At 48.1% G+C, this 16,661-nt stretch overlaps 1 long non-coding RNA gene across 5 annotated transcripts in view; it reads left to right on the top strand.

Annotated features, from left to right (window-relative positions):
- Positions 1-16,661, top strand: part of LOC137527764 (uncharacterized) — a 145,688-nt gene that overhangs the window by 15,118 nt on the left and 113,909 nt on the right. Inside the window, exon 1 of one of the 5 annotated variants that reach the window (XR_011023212.1) lies at positions 7,148-7,231. The exons of the other annotated variants lie outside the window; for them this stretch is intronic. This is a non-coding gene — a long non-coding RNA (uncharacterized lncRNA). Of the gene's footprint in view, positions 1-7,147; positions 7,232-16,661 lie in introns of those variants that run through there. 5 annotated transcript variants of the gene reach the window in all.

The following is a 16,661-nucleotide window of genomic DNA, read 5'->3' on the forward strand; positions in this document are numbered from 1 at the left end:
GTTCTTCCCTCTTCCTGGTTCTAGGTGTCTTGTATCAGGGTAACAGTGCCCCCTGTCAGGGCTGGATTTCTGGCAAGGCCACATAGGCCATGGCCTGGGGCCCCAGAAATTTAGGGGCGGCTCAGTTAGGGCATTAAAGCTATTCTATCCCTATCTACAAGGACAGCTTTAACCTTTCAACTCTCTGTCCTGTACCTGTATTGTCCCTACAAGACCTGTAAGTTCTATCCTGCAGGTACACATCAGCCTAACTCTCATGGTGACTCATCATTAACGAGATAGCAAACATAACATAAAAGTTTTTAAGGAAAACATAACTTATGATCTATACGCGTATTACTGAAATAGTTATTGTCTGTAACATCCTATGATGGAAAGTAAGTTGAATTCTCATTGGGGCACACAGAGATAACAACCATACAGATGGTATAGTTGGCCTTGGGTGATAAAAAGTACTAATCCGACCCTGCCCCCTGTGATTTCATCATAGCCAGGGGGAGGGGCTCTCTGCCTACCAAAAGGGGGAGGGGGGGTTTACTCTTTGGGTAACTTTAGTGGTAGGATCTCTGGCTACTTAAAGGAGTCATCAGGGGAAAAAACATAAAATAAGTGGTACTTACCGGGGGCTTCCTCCAGCCCCTAGCTCCCAGGACGTCCCTCGCCAAAGCTCTGCCCGTAGCCGTTCGCCGCAGATCCGTCCCGGTCCCCGGCGATGACGTCAGAGCGACCTCCTGCGTAGTCCGCTCTGGCCCACGTGGCGGTGATTGACAGCGCCGCTCGCGCAGTACAGAGTGACCTGGAGGTCGCTCTGACATCATCGCTGGGGACCGGGACGGACCTGCGGCGAATGGCTGCGGGCAGAGCTGCGGCGAGGGACGTCCTGGGAGCTTGGAGCTGGAGGAAGCCCCCGTTGTACCACTCATTTTATGTGTTTTCCCTGATGACTCTTTTAAAGTGAACCTAAACTGAGGATATGGATTTTTCCTTTTAGATAATACTAGTTGCCTTACTCTCCTGCTGATCCCGTGTCTCTAATACTTTTAGCCACAGCCCCTGAACAAGCATGCAGCTAATTCAGTCTGACTTCAGTCAGAGCACCTGATCTGCGTGCTTGTTCAGGGGCTGTGGCAAACACAGCCCTAAAAGTATTAGAGACACAGGATCAGCAGGAGAGTCAGGCAACTGGTATTATTTAAAAGGAAACATCCATATCCTTCTCAGGGCTCGTTTCCACTATCGTGAATCCGGCGCATGCGGATTCGCACGTGTAATGCAAGTGGATGGACCTGTTTCCACTGTAGCGTTGTTGAGGTGCGTTTTTTTTCAGCGGTGAAAAACGCACAAAAGAGCCGCAGAATTCGCCTGCGAGTGGAATGCATGCGAATCGCATGCAATGTATTTAATAGGGAAATCGCATGCGTTTTCCCCATGCGTTTTTTGCCGCGAATTCGCATATTTACCAATGTAAATTCACACAGGCAGTGACATGGTTAAAATCGCATATATCCTCACCTATGCGAATTCGCATGCGAATTTGCGGCAAAAAACGCATGGGAAATCGCATGCGATTTCATCAGCGGTGGAATCCAGGCGATGCCGCACCGCAGTAGTGGAAACGAGCCCTCAGTTTAGGTTCCCCTTAACAGGGGCTTTCTGACTACTGGGGTGCAAGAGTGTGCCCAATGCTGTCGAGCACATATCATAATTAGGTAGACAAAGTTCCTGTTAACTTTAAACATGAAATTCCCCCAAGATCATAATAAGGTGTCAAGAGAACCTGTAGTGAAAATAATAAAGTTAATATTGTAAAAAAAAAAAAATTGTATTGATTTATAAATTATCTAGCTAGTATTTGCCCATTGCAAAATCTTTCCTTGTTCTAATTTGTATTTTGAAATGTATCACTGGTAGCGACATCTTTATGGTGGCCATACACGGTACAATAAAAACGTCGATTTTCCCGTTTATTCGATCTAAATGATCGAATTGAATGAAAGTTTAAAAAAAAAATTTTCGATCAAGAAATTCGAACGATTATCCCGTTTTTTTTCGGGAAAAATGATCGGACATGCTGGAAAAATCTTTATATTCGATCTAACGGAATAATCGAACTAAATTATCTAATTGAAAATTTGTACCATGTATGGCCACCTTTAGTCATGTCAGGTGCAGCTCTGTGGAATGTTTGGTTCTGAGAATTCCGAAGGCAGTGAAAATAATGCCTCGTCTCCCAGAATGCTCTGGGAGGAGAGTTCCGCATAGCTAAACAGCCTAGGCTAATGCTACGTACACACATGCGACAACGATCGTTCGTTGAGAACGCCGAACGAACTTTTAACCACCCTGGCGTTCTATTAAGATCGCCAGGGCGGCTGCGGGAGGTTTTTTTTTTTAATAATAAAAAAACTATTTCATGCAGCCAACTGAAAGTTGGCTGCATGAAAGCCCACTAGAGGGCGCTCCGGATGCGTTCTTCTGATCGCCTCCGGTGGCCAGAAGTAACACGGAAGGCCGCAATGAGCGGCCTTCCGTGTTTCGCTTACCTCGTCGCCATGGCGACGAGCGGAGTGACGTCATGGACGTCAGCCGACGTCCTGACGTCAGCCGCCTCCGATCCAGCCCTTAGCGCTGGCCGGAACTTTTTGTTCCAGCTATGCTGGGCTCAGGCGGCTGGGGGGACCCTCTTTCGCCGCTGCACGCGGAGGATCGCCGCGCTGCGGCGGCGATCAGGCAGCACACGCGGCTTAGAAAAGTGCCGGCTGCGTGTGCTGCTTTTTATTTGATGAAAGTCGGCCCAGCAGGGCCTGAGCGGCAGCCTCCGGTGGTGATGGACGAACTGAGCTCGTCCATACCGCCCGGCTGGTTAATTGATGAAAGAACGACCTAAGTAAAGATAGTTTTAAAAGGTGTGTAACGATCTGATCGTTAGAACGAACGTTACATCACGCAAAGCAACTATTGCGCCTGCGCATAAAAATGAGAAGTTTCACAGAGAAATAGTGAAATGCGCATGTCAAGCCTAGTACGAACGACCGTTTCCAACGATGTACTACTTTTGCAAACGATCGTCGTTGGTTAAAATCCGCCGAGACAGAACTTTCTTTTGTAGCGATTTGGCTCGTTCGTCGTTTGCCTTAATAGTCGGTGGTTCGTTTTTTGTAACGATCGTCATTGGTAAAGATCGGGGAACGATCGTTACAAACGACTATAGTCGCATGTGTGTACGCACCTTTAGCATCACTGGGATTTAGTCAGTGAACTTTATCACAGGTGGCCAGATCTTTAGTTCTGTCGCAGTCGCGGTTATTAATTGTTTTTGAACCTGTGATTTGCCCCATTTGCGGGTGCAGCCGCTGGAGAGTTACATAGAGAGCGCACTTCACTTGCACAGACTGGCCGCGACTGGAGGAGGTAACGGGATACGATACCGGAACTGCAGGCAGCGGAGGACGACGGCGCGGAAGCGATCCAAGCGGATGGGACTGGAGGAAGCTCCAGGTATGTATAAATCTTTTATTATTTTTTTATCTCTAGTTTCTTTTAATCAGGTAAAATGTTTTGTTAAAATCTTGTTTTTGCACAATTAAAACATAATCTACCTTCTTCTCCAGTTTCTATATCCACAGCTAGAGTCGGTCAATGAAATGTGAATAATTCCAGCCTAAATTCATATTGAATGCAAATTGTTTGCAAGTTATAGTCAGCTCATAATACTTATACAAGTGCCCTTTTGCCTCCCGCCAACCCAAATTCCTGCCTTTGCTCCTTTTCAGGATCAGGTCAGAGGGATGCACTACTCGCTTCACCTGCGAATGTTATTTCTTGTCTAAACGAGTTTCTAAATGAAGGAGAGCGTATGTAATTCGGTGGTAGTTAAAATGTTGTTTAAAGTGAACCTCCAGACTAAAAATCGACTCGGCAGCACTGAAAAGGCCTGGTGTTTCTTTAAAGAGTAACTGTCAGGCTGCAGAAGCTAATTTAAACCTCTATTCTCCTGTGTTAAACAGTTTAGAAGGAAGCCAGAAAGGCATTAGTGAAGATAAAAATCTCAGTTACCTTTGATGTGTGCTTATCAGCAAAGCTGTTATAGACCCAAGAGGACGCAAGCCGCATACTAAACTGCAAAGCATTCTGGGGCCCTCCCCTCGGCTGCTAATGAGACGTTACAGCAGCTTGTAATCAGTCCAGCGCGTAGCACTGATAAATTTCCGGGCAGAGTACACTGCAGGAGTCAGCTATTGTTCCTAGCCACATGGCTCATTAATATTCACTGCACACTGTGTTATTCAGTACAAGCTTTTCTGTGATCAGGAAGCAGGCAGGACATGACGACACATTTGACAGAAAAACATGGAGCCTGCCATGAGCTGTCAGGAGCATCTATCTCTGCATATACTATATACAAATTCTGTGAAATCCAAACGTGGACAGTGAAATGCATATGTAATGTAAGTACAGCCAATCTTTAGCTACTGATATATGTGTTTATTTTCTCTGAGACCTTATACCTAACAGCTCCTCTTCACAGCATCAGAACTTTTTTTCTCTTATACAAGCCTCATTTTTAGCTGCACAGTAAGAAAACTGCCCGGGCAGTTTTCCCCTTATGCTGTGCAAAGCATGATGGGATTTCTGATATTGTTGTTCTCATTCTGCTGTTTTGGTGCAATTTTTTTTTTTTACATTTTGAATTTGACATTTGAAGCCTAGTGTGTGCAGCAGGGAGGGGTTATCAGGACACAGGGCAGTTGGAACTGTGTCTCCTGCTTCCTGTCACCTCCTTTCAACCAGAAAGATGGCTGCCCCCATGACAAAGATGGCAGCCCCCATGAATCACAAACATTTGCCTTTTCTTTTAAAACAGGGTGGGCAAAAGATTATATTACCTATCTATTCTAATTAACATAACTAATGTAACTTAATAACAGTATGCTTGTTTAGGCTGAAGTTCCCCTAAGGAATGTTTTTTTTCCTTGAATAAATTATATTAAAAAAAAGAGAGAGAAAAAATAAATGAGTTTCCCCACATCTTATCGCCTGTGTCCGAGATAACCCCTTTGAGTCTACAGAAGACAAAACAAAAGCAGACGTCAGAGAAAAACATGTATGCTTTTACCCTGATGATTTCTGGACTTGTTCAAAAATGTGAGAAATTGCGCACTTTATAAATTGTTATTACATTAACTCTGCAATGTGCTGCTCTCTGCATTAATCTTTTCTGCTTAAAGTGGACCCAAATTAAAAATACAAGATTTCAGAAATAAAATCTATTTCCTAACTTATAATAATAAATAACAGCCTTTTCAGCTGCATGATGACAAATCTAAAATATTTTACATTTATTAGAGGAACCCCTCCCTTCCTTTCATATTGTCGGGACAGAATCCGGCAGACTGGTGGAGGAGATAAAAAACAAAAACAAAACACAGGCTGCTACTGATGATGTCACAGGGCAGGTGATCTCAGCTTGTGTGAGATTTCACATAGACGACGCCCCTGTGAGGGAGGGTAGCTGATGACAAAACACACCCATGATCTAAAACCTCCTACTAAGCTCAGAAGTAATGGCTGTATAACCATAGTTATTAAAAGAGGATAAAAAGCATGCACTGAAATGCTCATAGGCTTAAAGGGAAGGTTCACGCAGGAGCTGTAAAAAATAGAAATCCAAATCCACTTACCTGGGGCTTCCTCCAGCCCGTGGCAGGCAGAAGGTGCCCTCGCCGCCGCTCCGCAGGCTCCCGGTGGTCTCCGGTGGCGAGCCCGACCTGGCCAGGCCGGCTGCCAGGTCGGGCTGCTTCTGCGCTCCAAGTTGCGTGTCACTTGTGCGCGCTGACGTCATCGGACGTCCTCCGGGCTGTACTGCGCAGGCGCAGAAGTTCTGAGCCTGCGCAGTACAGCCCGGAGGACGTCCGATGACGTCAGCGCGCACAAGTGACACGCAACTTGGAGCGCAGAAGCAGCCCGACCTGGCAGCCGGCCTGGCCAGGTCGGGTCGGCCACCAGAGACCACCGGGAGCCTGCGGAGCGGTGGCGAGGGCACCTCCTGCCTGCCACGGGCTGGAGGAAGCCCCAGGTAAGTGGATTTGGATTTCTATTTTTTACAGCTCCTGCGTGAACCTTCCCTTTAAAGGAGTGTTTATTTATCTTTGTATGTGTCAGAGTGGTGCAACTAAATATTTTGAATTAAAAAAATGTTTAGTTTGGGTCTGCTTTAAAGAGGAACTGTAACCCAGGATTCAACTTCATCCCAAACAGTAGCTGATACCCCCTTTCCCACAAGAAATCTTTACCTTTTCTCAAATAGAATATTAGGGAGGGTCTGTTTGGCTGATATTGTGGTAAAACCCCTCCCACAGTGTGAGGACCCAGGTTCTGACAGTTTCCTGTCTGTGAACCTTGTTGAATTGTGGGAAATAATGTCTATTTCTAACAGCCAAGCAAGCATGTCCCTCTGTGCAGATGTACAGTATATCTATAAAAATACACAACCTTTTAGAGCCTGTTTCCATTGGATGCAGTGCGATGCGGCTATGTAGCAGGTGTCCTGATCTCAGTGCACGGCAATGGAACAGTTTCCATTGCGTGCGGAGCGATCCGAGAATCTGCAGCATGCTGCAGATTCTCACACAGCCACATCCGCAGGCAGCCCTCCGCGGTCCCCTCCATACACTTCCGCATCGGGAGATGTGGAAGTGACGCGGCCAGCAGTGGAAGTGATGCAATGCGGCTAGGTAGCCTCGCTCGCATCACTTAATAGTGGAAACGGGCCCTAAGTCTATCACAATGTTGGGTGTGGTTATAGACAATAGCAGTCGGTGCTGTCTAATTTCTCTCTTGTCTGCTAGTAGTAAAGATGATGCCCCACAGGGTGATTATAGATCAAACAATATGAACAAATTACATGGCGAATATCAATCCTTTTTTTTTTTTTTATTTCTCTTCGTTTTTGTTTTTTTTAACTTCTCACTATGCTGTGTATTTATTTATGTTTTTCTGCTTTTCGCTAAAGTTCCTCTTTAAGTTCTTTAGAATCGCTATTTTCCATGCACATCATCCCATAATATGCAGAGGAGGTTTTAGTGTTGTATGTAAAGCTATACTTTGTGCATAGAGATGTTATCATATTTCTTATTTATAGGGGATGAGGTTAAATATGCAGGAAATGAGCGGTGTAATAAGCGGTGTACTGACAGATGGAGGAAGCGGAAGAACTGGAGTTACAAGCAGAGTGTGGCTGATGCCTCTGTGTGACCTATTCCTCATTGCTGCCATGCTGGTATCTGCTATAGCGGTCCTATTATATCCACCCCTGCCCCACTATAGTGGTGTTATCAAAGCGCTGCACTTGTATACTATACTATACTTTATATAGTACTTTCTTTGTAGCATTTCCATTATAGTGCCTTGTTGCATATGGTGGTGCTGCTGCTGCACCCATTACCAGGTGCGTCGCTAGCAGGGCTGTGGAGTCGGAGTCGTGGAGTCGGGCAATTTTGGGTGCCTGGAGTCGGAGTCGGGAAAAAATGCACCGACTCCGACTCCTAATGAATTTGTAACTGTAATTAAAATAGAAAATATGATAAAATGTTCTATTTCTCAGATAATAGTCATTAAAAATAATGTATATATACACAGTATATATACAGTAATAGCTGTGCTTAGTCCACAAAAATGAAATAAACCAATCAAAATTAGTTACTTGTGCTGCTTCAATAAAGCAGTCCCCGTATTTTTAAGGTCAGATATACATATCTGATTGTGACTGTATATATGATGTGTACACAGGAATCTCTTATATATACTAAATAACATCTATGCTGTAAGAATAAAGCCTGATGTGTAGCTGTGTCACTAATAGAGATGGTCAACTAGATGGAAATAATTCTGCATTGATGCTGATTTATGCAAATGTATGCACTCCCTTTGCTGATGAAATCAAATAATTTGATATGTTATTAAAATTTTGGTTTGGTGACTACAAATTAAAGGGTAACTGAGACGGATGAAAAGTAAAGTTTTATACATACCTGGGGCTTCCTCCAGCCCCCTTCAGGCTAATCAGTCCCTCACTGTCCACCACCCGGATCTTCTGCTATGAGTTCTGGTAATTCAGCCAGTCAGCGCTGTCCGGCCGCATGCCGCTCCCACGGCCAGGAACATTCTGCACCTGCGCAATACTGCTGCACAGGTGTAGTATGCTCCTGGCGGCGGAGTGTGTGCATGCGCACTACGCCTGACTGGCTCAAGTACCTGGACTCATAGCAGAAGATCCAAGTGGTGGAGGAGGACAACGAGGGACTGATTATCCTGAAGGCGGCTGGAGGAAGCCCCAGGTATGTATAAAACTTTAATTTCATCTGTCTCAGGTTTACTTTGTTATACAGTAGTACTATACTCTACATATGCACTCCCCACAGAGCTGCAGGGAATCCACTGAGAATGCTGTGCACATTGAACACAGAGGTGTTGTCTGTTTACAATCTCCTCATTCCCCTGCAGAGTACCTGCACATCATGCTTACATGTACCCACACTTACATTGCCTAGGGCCTGATAGATGTTCTTTGTTCCGGTTTGTACCTTTTACAAGTACTCTTACCAAGGACTAGTTTTAGTCTAAAGGGAATAAATATAGTAGTCTACATATCCTTCTCACTTCAGTTGTTTTGTAAAATTCCTAAGCGTTGGCAGATAAGAGACGAATTTCATGTTACATACTTTTAATCAACAAAATTGTAATATGCAAATTAGAGGAGTCGGAGTCGTGGAGTCGGAGTCGGTGGAATCCTAAACTGAGGAGTCGGAGTCGGTGGATTTTTGGACCGACTCCACAGCCCTGGTCGCTAGCACTATTTGTTGGTGGCACGTGCCCCCCAATATGCCTCAGGGGTGCCACGGATCTCAGTTTGGGGAGTGCCCTACATGGGTGCCCCGAATCTATTGTTAAACGCGGCCGCCGTTCGCTCGATACGGCGGCCGCCATGTTGTGGGTGGTGCTGGACAGTCCTCTCCTGCACCGCCCCCTGCCCAACCACAAGCGCCGCTGTCGCTGAGCAGCACCTGGCAGGGGGCGTGCCGGTGTGGGATAGTGTGGACTGTGGAGGCAGCCGCAGGGGGCTGGAGCGAGCGAGCGTGGTAACTCCGCCCCCTGCACGCGCTTCATTTGGGCTCCCGGTTGGTGTCCGTCTGACAGCCTTTGTGGCTTTGTCCTCCTGTCTGGCATCTGCCGCCCCCGCGATTACATTTTAAAGGCAGGGGGGCGGCCCTGTCACTCACTACCTAACTGGGGGTCCCTGCTGTCACTCACTACCTAACTGGGGGTCCCTGCTGTCACTCACTACCTAACTGGGGGTCCCTGCTGTCACTCACTAACTGGGGGTCCCTGCTGTCACTATCTAACTGGGGGTCCCTGCTGTCACTCACTACCTAACTGGGGGTCCCTGCTGTCACTCACTACCTAACTGGGGGTCCCTGCTGTCACTCACTACCTAACTGGGGGTCCCTGCTGTCACCCACTACCTAACTGGGGGTCCCAGCTGTCACTCACTACCTAACTGGGGGTCCCTGCTGTCACTCACTACCTAACTGGGGGTCCCTGCTGTCACTCACTACCTAACTGGGGGTCCCTGCTGTCACTCACTATCTAACTGGGGGTCCCTGCTGTCACTCACTACCTAACTGGGGGTCCCTGCTGGCACTCACTACCTAACTGGGGGTCCCTGCTGTCACTCACTACCTAACTGGGGGTCCCTGCTGTCACTCACTACCTAACTGGGGGTCCCTTCTGTCACTCACTACCTAACTAGGGGTCCCTACTGTCACTCACTACCTAACTGGGGGGTGCCTGTCACTACATACACTGAGGGGCTCCTGTCACTACATACACTGAGGGGCTCCTGTCACTACATACACTGAGGGGCTCCTGTCACTACATACACTGAGGGGCTCCTGTCACTACATACACTGAGGGGCTCCTGTCACTACATACACTGAGGGGCTCCTGTCACTAAATGAGCTGGGGGGCTCCTGTCCCTACCTGAACTGGGGGACCTGGCGCTACCTTAACTAGGGGGGACCTGGCGCTACCTTAACTACGGGGCACCTGGCGCTACCTTAACTAGGGGGCACCTGGCGCTACCTTAACTAGGGGGCACCTGGCGCTACCTTAACTAGGGGGCACCTGGCGCTACCTTAACTAGGGGGCACCTGGCGCTACCTTAACTAGGGGGCACCTGGCGCTACCTTAACTAGGGGGCACCTGGCGCTACCTTAACTAGGGGGCACCTGGCGCTACCTTAACTAGGGGGCACCTGGCGCTACCTTAACTAGGGGGCACCTGGCGCTACCTTAACTAGGGGGCACCTGGCGCTACCTTAACTAGGGGGCACCTGGCGCTACCTTAACTAGGGGGCACCTGGCGCTACCTTAACTAGGGGGCACCTGGCGCTACCTTAACTAGGGGGCACCTGGCGCTACCCAAACTAGGGGGCACCTGGCGCTACCTAAACTAGGGGGCACCTGGCGCTACCTAAACTAGGGGGCACCTGGCGCTACCTAAACTATCCAGGCCAGCCAGTCCAGCATCACCACCAGCCAACCAGCCCAGAATCGCTGTCAAAAGGGCCACAGCATCACCACCAGTCAGGCCAGCATTCACTTCAACCAACCTAGCACAGCCCAGCATTACCGCCAGCCAACCCAGCCACAGCATCAACGCCAACCCAGCCACAGCATCGGCCACAGCATCACCGCCAGCCAACCCGGCCACAGCATCACCGCCAGCCAGGCCACAGCATCACTGCCAGGCCTTTCAGCTCACACATCATCCCTAATCCAGCCAAAAAACATATTGCCAGGCACAGCAGTCAGTACAGGAGAATTCAGAAGCCAGGTGAGAGGTGTCTACCATATTAAGGGGGCATTCTGCCTATTTATGTGAAATGCTGTCTATTTATGTGCCCCATGACTGCTGAATTTGTCTTGTTGGGGGCCTCATGGTTGCTGAATTTGTCTTGTTGGGGGCCTCATGATTTGTTGGGGGGCCTCAAGATTGCTTAATTTGTCTTGTTTGGGGCCTCATGATTTGTTGGGGGCCTCATGATTGCTGAATTTGCCTTGTTGGGGGCCTCACAATTGCTGAATTTGTCATGTTGGGGGCCTCATGATTGCTGAATTTGTCTTGTTGGGGGCCTCATGATTTGTTGGGGGCCTCACGCTTGCCGACTTTGTCATGTTGGGGGCCTGATGATTGCTGAATTTGTTTTGTTGGGGGCCTCATGATTTCTGAATTTGTCTTGTTGGGGGCCTCATGATTTCTGAATTTGACTTGTTGGGGGTCACATGATTGCTAACTGCTAGACTATGGGAAAAACTGAATCATCATCATATGAGACAATAGCATTAAACCTACTTTTTTAGCTTTTTAAAACAAAATAAAACTGGGAGGTTCTAAAAAAAATGAATACACATTTTTTTTCAAGAGTAGGATGGATGAAATTGTTTATCTTCACAGTTTTTCAACTTGGATTTTCCATAATGTTCATGTATGTGTTAAAACGTTTGTACAGTATTTAGTTTAAATTGCTGTTGCCACTTTGCGACAGATAAGTGACCTTTCAAAATTGTATGTGCGTATACATCTTTGATCTATGCCTATACTGATCGTAAATTATCTAAATAAAGGCCAGGGGGCTCAATCCAGTATTTTGATGGGCAGGCCCGTTTATCTGTAGCTTACACCGCTGCTAAGTTCATGTACGTTTGGCCCCACCCATGGCCATGCCCACTCACTGCATGACCACGCCCATTTTTTTGCCGCATATACCCTACCATATACCCACCTAGTGCCCACAGGTGCCCCCGATCTCCAAGGACCCTAGGAACGCCCCTGCCCATTACAGTGCTTACATTATAGTATTGCAGTCATATAGTGCCCGTAGTACAGTGTACCCCTATTTATAGTACATCCTCTTATTATCCACACACACACACATATACACACACACATACACATACACACACACACTATTTTATCTCCATCATAGTCAGGGCTGTGGCTTTGGTACAAAAAACATGCAACTCCGACTCCTCAGTTTTTATGAAACCACCCACTCTGACTTCAACTCCAACTCCAGGTACCTTAAAGAGACTATGTAACAACAAAAACCTCCCCTGGGGGGTACTCACCTCGGGTGGGGGAAGCCTCCGGATCCTAATGAGGCTTCCCACGCCGTCCTCTGTCCCACGGGGGTCTCACTGCAGCCCTCCGAACAGCCGGCGACAGAGCCGACTGTAGCTTCAATATTTACCTTTGCTGGCTCCAGCGGGGGCGCTGTGACAGCTTTCGGCACGGAAATAGACGGAAATACCCGATCTCCGTCGGGTCCGCTCTACTGCGCAGGCGCCGGAAACTTGCGCCTGCGCAGTAGAGCAGACCCGACGACGATCGGGTATTTCCGCCTACTTCGAAGCCGACAGCCGTCAGAGCGCCTGCGCAGGAGCCAGGAAGGTAAATATTACGTCACCGCTGCACGGAGGGCTGCAGCGAGACCCCTGACGGATGGAGGACGGCGTGGGAAGCCTCATTAGGATCCGGAGGCTTCCCCCACCCGAGGTGAGTACCCCCCAGGGGACGTTTTGTCGTTACAGTTCCTCTTTAAATGGCTCCAACTCCTCGACTCTGACTCCTTAATCTAATACTTACCAGGGCTGAAGATTTGGTACATAAATTATCTAACTCCTCAGTTTATAAAACCACCGACTCCAGGTAACCAAAATTGCTCCGACTCCTCGACTCTGACTCCAACTCTGACGCCACAGCCCTGATCATAGTGCTGCACCCATTACAGGTCCTCATTTATAGTGCAGTATAGTGCCCCTTATAAGGGTTCAATTCTTGTAACCGCCTCCTCTTTAGTTGTCTTGGTAAACAGCTGCTCTTGTTATACCGCTATTGCCTTCATTATTATGTTGTACCTATTATAGTGCTCCCTGTACAGAGTTCCTATTATAATGCCTTAGGGATGGTGCTGCACCCATTACAGTGCCTCCATTATAGTATTGCAGTCATAAAGTGCCTCCGATTTAATGGGATTTATAGTATATCCTCTTATTACAGTGCTTCCTTGCATTATTTTACTTTCAAGACAGTGCTGCACCCATCACAGTGCCTCCTGTATAGAGCAGCCCCAATTATAGTTATTACTATAACAGCCTATGGCACCTTGCACACTGCATATTGGCGGTGCGACAGCTGCACCGCACCACCAGAAATAGGCCTTCGGGGAATACCGTGTTGTTTTGTGGTGTTCCCTGTCTGGCCTCCGGCAAAGCAGGATGTGACACTCACTTCTTGTTCGGCAATGGATGATGTACACTGAAGCGTATTTCTTAACCACTTGAGGGCTGCGGTGTTACTTAATTGGGCCACTGCAGCTTTAAGGCAAAGCTGCAGGACCGCACAACTCAGCTCACAAGTGATTGCCCCCCTCCTTTTCCCCCCACCAACAGAGCTCTCTGTTGGTGGAGTCTAGGCCTGAAAGATAAATCGAATTTAAATCGAAATCGCGATCACCAAGATCACAATTTCGGAATCGTCAAAGCGGCAATTATCGCGATCCCGTCATTTCCACATGGGGAAGTTTAAAGAAGTGGCTTCAAACTTTCCCAAAGTCCCGGCGCGTGCGGACCACAGCGTTGGACATACTTTCCGCACGAGTCCACAAGTCCGCTGCTGTCCGTCCTCTATCACCGTCTGCCAGCTCTCATGCTTGGCAAAACTCCGGGTTCCTGTATGTCACATGACATACAGCAAGTATTCCGTGCATTAGAGCCTGCAGGAGGTAAAGTGGATAGACGGCCATCGCTGGACTCATGCTTGAAGCTATGTCCAGAACTGATGCAGCTTGGGGGACAGAGGAGGCACAGAGAGACACAGAGAGAAACAGAGCGGGCACAGAGACACAAAGGGGGCAAGAGAGAGACCCAGAGGAGGCATAAAGAGGCAAAGGGGGCACAAAGAGAGACAGGGGGACAGAGAGGGAACAAACTGGCAAAGAGGGGGAACAAAGCTTGATTTGAAGTAAATCGTGAATCGAATCGAAATCGCAATTTCGGACAGAAATCGATCAATTCAATTTTTTCCTAAAATCGTTCAGGCCTAGTGGGGTCTGATCGCCCCCACATTGTTTGTTTTTTATTTTTTTTATAAATATTTGTTTTTTATTTTTAAATAATTTTACAAATAATTATTATTATTATTATTTTTTTTTTTTTACCTTACACTCCCTCCCGCCCTCTCCTCTGCCGGCCAATCATGCGATCGGCTGTCATAGGCTTCTGCCTATGAGAGCCGATCGCTCTCTTGTCCCCCAGGGAACAGCCGTGTGACACGGCTGTCCCCAGTACAGCGCTGCTGCTGATCGCAGCACTGTACTAAGTGTAAAGACGGCGAAACCTTAATAGTCTTCTGAGCGGCCATCGCCGCACGGAGACTGAAGGCGGGGCGGAGCTCCGCCAACGAGCAGGAGATGCGCGCAGCGTGAGCGCAATCTCCTGCTCAGCCCCATAGAAGACCGTTCACGCCAATGTCCTGGGGCTGCCGCACTGCTCACGCCAATTGGCGTGGAGCAGTCAGCAAGAGGTTAATGACACTTTTGTGAATGCGTGATGCAGATAATTGAAGCAGTTTTTTTTTTTTTTTTTTTTAAATTGCACGCATTACCATAGACTTACATGACTTCCGTCCTGTTGCAGATCAATGCAAGGAGCCCCGCGGTAACGTAGGTATGGAAGCACGTTAGATAGGGCACTTCCGCAACATGGGGAATAAGAACTCCCCCATAGATTTCCATTAGGCTGCGGTAGCATTTTTGCTGCACCGCCACGGTGTGAAAGAGCCCTATGGCTATCTGCTCTGCGCTCCGGCCACATCACTGCGGACCATTGGAGCGGATACTACACTGTCCTCCCGGTGGCTGTAGGAGGTAGTGATAGCAGAGCCTAAAAGCAAGAGCCAATAAAAAACACATGGATGTAGTAACATTTGATTACTGGTAATGTTCTTCTCTGGAACCCCTTTCCTCGGGTGTCACATTGATTCCAGTATTGCTCCATTCTTGTTGATTTTTTTTTCCTACTTTAATTAAAACAAAATAACACACAGACTGCTGCCAGCAAAAGTTCAATGCAAATATTGTGTCACACTCTGGAAAACCCTCAAAAGCCACAACACTGTTTGCTGTCAGACTGCAGGATTACGCCAGCCTCTGCCACCCACATGTGGTGTTTTTCTGGAGAAATTTCAAGTCAAGGCCCTGTTGTGTGTTTTCTGATCACAGCTGATCTGAAGATAGTAGATCCACATTGCAGATAGCAGGCTATAGAGAGGTGGGGCTGTGACCTGCCCTGACTCCTTAAAGGTATTCTAAAGCCAAAATGACAAAAAATCAGTTTAATTTAGCTGGGGCTTCTGACAGCCCCCTGTAGTCATCCTGAGCCTGCACCTTCCTTCCGAGACTCTTCTTACCGCATTCCTGCTGCTGGGAGTGTTCTGTGCATGTGCAGTACATGGAAATCGCTAGTGTGCAAGTGCAGAATGCTCCCGACAGTAGGAGCCCGATTAGGGAGCACGCAGCCCGGGGCTACACATGCGCAGTGGCCTCCGACTGACCGCGACCAGCCAGCTTTAAGGGGATCGCAGCTGCTCGATGGAGGGACTCAGAAAGATGGTGCGGGCACAGTATGACTCCAGAGGGTTGCAAGAAGCCCCAAGTAAGTTAAACTGATTTTTTTTATTTTCGTTTTAGTAACCCTTTAACTACTTAAAGACCGCCCCATGCCAATGGTCGTGGTGGCAGCCCCAGGACCGCCTAATGCCAATTGGTGTCAAGCCCTGGGGCTGAATTTTGCAGGAGATCACGCGCAGGCTGCGCACGCATCTTCTGCTCGGGGGGAGGAGCTCCGCCCCCTCTTCAGTCTCCGAGCGGCTATTGCTGCTCGGGAGACTGTTGGACGGTGTGATCGCCGTCTATTTACATAGTACAGCGCTGCGATCGGAAGCAACGCTGTACTGGGGACAGCCGGCTGTCCCCCTGGGGAACAAGAGAGCGATCGGCTCTCATAGGCAGAAGCCTATGACAGCCGATCGCCGTGACTGGCTGGCGGGCGGGAGGGACAGGGGGAAAAAATACAGAAATACATTTTTTTTAATAACAATAAATAGAGATAAATATTTGCAAAAAAGAAAACACAACAACTGGGGGGGGGGGGGGGGGATCAGACCCCACCAACAGATAGCTCTGTTGGTGGGGAGAAAAGGGGGGATCACTTGTGTGCTGTGTTGTGCGGCCCTGCAGCTTGGCCTTAAAGCTGCAGTGGCCAATTATGCAAAACACAGCCTGGTCTTTAGGAGGGTTTACCACTGTGTTCCTCAAGTGGTTAGCCAATTAAGTCTATCTGGACGGATATATCCGTCCAGATAGACTGCTCTGCTGCGCCAGGCACACAATTGCGCGCGCTACCACCGCCCTCCGTTATCCCTGAGATCAATGAATGGGAACATAGCTCCCATTCATTGATCTAAGTCCCCGACAGAAAAACCGACGGCCTCTTATTAGAGGCCGAGGTCTTTCTGCGGGAAAAAAAAAGTTCTCCGTCCTA

This window comes from Hyperolius riggenbachi, chromosome 8, assembly GCF_040937935.1.
Source record: "Hyperolius riggenbachi isolate aHypRig1 chromosome 8, aHypRig1.pri, whole genome shotgun sequence".
NCBI lineage: Eukaryota > Metazoa > Chordata > Amphibia > Anura > Hyperoliidae > Hyperolius > Hyperolius riggenbachi.